Raw genomic sequence first — 1,797 nt, forward strand, 5'->3', positions numbered from 1 at the left:
GACTATTCTTTTGTTGTAGTTGTCATTGTTGTTTGGCTGGCCCAGGCCGGGTTGAAACCTACCAGCCCCAGTGTATGTGGCCGGCGCCCTAGCCGCTGAGCTACGGGCGCTGAGCCAGATGCAGACTTCTTGATCTCAAGTTCCCTCTATTTTATTTAGAAAGTCAATAAATGTAAGTGGATGAAGTAATGGGAGAATTCAAATAAGATTTGCTAAGTTAATGGGCATATCAATTACCTGTCGTTCTAATAATTCAGTATAACAAGGATTAAGAAAACCTCAGTGACATAAAACAAGTATTTGCTTCTCATACATCTAAAGAGGTCATTAGATTATTCTGCTGATCTTAAATGGCTCACTTATTTATCAGAGAGTTGGCTGGTTTCCAGCTGATCTAGGTTGGCCTTGGCTAGGATCACTAGTACATCTGAAGTTTGGCTGGCTTGCTTATTTATCTATGGGTTGGCTCTACTCCAGGTGTCTCAGACCTCACAAAAGGCTAGCTCAGTATTTTCTAATAGGAATGGCCAAAGGATGGAATGGAATGATTAATTCAAAAGATTATTCAATGACAAGCTAAAAAAGAGCTTCACCTTTTCACAAAAATTCCTATTCTATAAGAACAAGGAGCAGAGTGAGGGAACAAAGTTGAGAAGACCTCATTCTTCCCGGTAAGCATGTCACAAGACAAGAAATAAACTGTACCTGGACAGCGATTATCCTTGGCCCCATTAAAGATCAGATCAATGATGACTTAATATGTGAATTCCCTGATAAATTTATCTCCTCTGGGCCTCATACTACTAGGCCAGGGCATGACCATGAAGTGGATGGCAGAGGCAATCACTTTTTCTTTTCCAGAGAACAGATGGAGAAAGATATACAAGTGAAGAAGTTTAGAAGCCGCCAGCACAACAGCAATTTATATGGAGCCAGTGTGCAGTCAGTGAGACACGTAGCAGACAGAAGCAAACACTGTGTCCTGGACATATCTGGAAATGCTACCAAGCAGTTACAAGTTGCCCTGCTCTATCCCATCACCATCTTCATTAAGCCCAAGTCTCTGGAACCTCTGATGGAGATGAATAAGCATCTAACAGTGGAACAAGCCAAGGAAACCTAAGGTCGGGAAATTAAGCTAAAACAAGAATTTGGAGAGTATTTTGCAACTGTTGTCCAACGAGACACCTTACATACACACACACACACACACACACATATAGAGAGAGAGAGAGAGAAAGAGAGGGTGTAAAAAAAGCCTATATAAACACACATATATGTTTATTTTTATGTAAATGCACATACAGTCATCCTTTGGTACATGTGGGGAATTAGTTCCAGGACCTCCTGCGGGCACCAAAATCTGTGGATGCTCAAATCCCTTATATACAGGCCAAAACGTCCATGTCTAACCTGCCCAAAACATGCCTCTGTTTACTTTCAACTACCTCTAGATTGCTTATAATGCCTAACATGATGTCAATGATATGAAAATAGGTATTATCTTGTTTCGTTTGACAAGAAAAAAATGTCTGTATATGTTCAGTACAGATGCAACATATTTTCTCCCAAATAGTTTTGATCCATGGTTGGTAGAATCCATGGATGCAAAATCCACAGAAAGTTGACTGTGTGTGTGTGTGAGCACACGTGCATGCCTGCACATATGTGTTAGTAGTCTCTGGAAAATGATACATAAAACACGTTAAAAACAGTTACTTCCAGGGAGGAGAACCAAACGTCTAGCTAAAGGAAAGAGGCATACTACTTTAACATTTGGGATCATGTACATACACA

General features: G+C 40.5%; 1 pseudogene; it reads left to right on the forward strand.

Moving 5' to 3' along the window:
• Nucleotides 1-1,252, forward strand: part of LOC100957519 — an 87,391-nt pseudogene extending 86,139 nt beyond the window's left edge.
• Nucleotides 1,253-1,797: the final 545 nt, after the last annotated feature.

This window comes from Otolemur garnettii, unplaced genomic scaffold, assembly GCF_000181295.1.
Source record: "Otolemur garnettii isolate 467f Iridium unplaced genomic scaffold, OtoGar3 scaffold00032, whole genome shotgun sequence".
In the NCBI taxonomy this organism is placed as follows: Eukaryota; Metazoa; Chordata; class Mammalia; order Primates; family Galagidae; genus Otolemur; species Otolemur garnettii.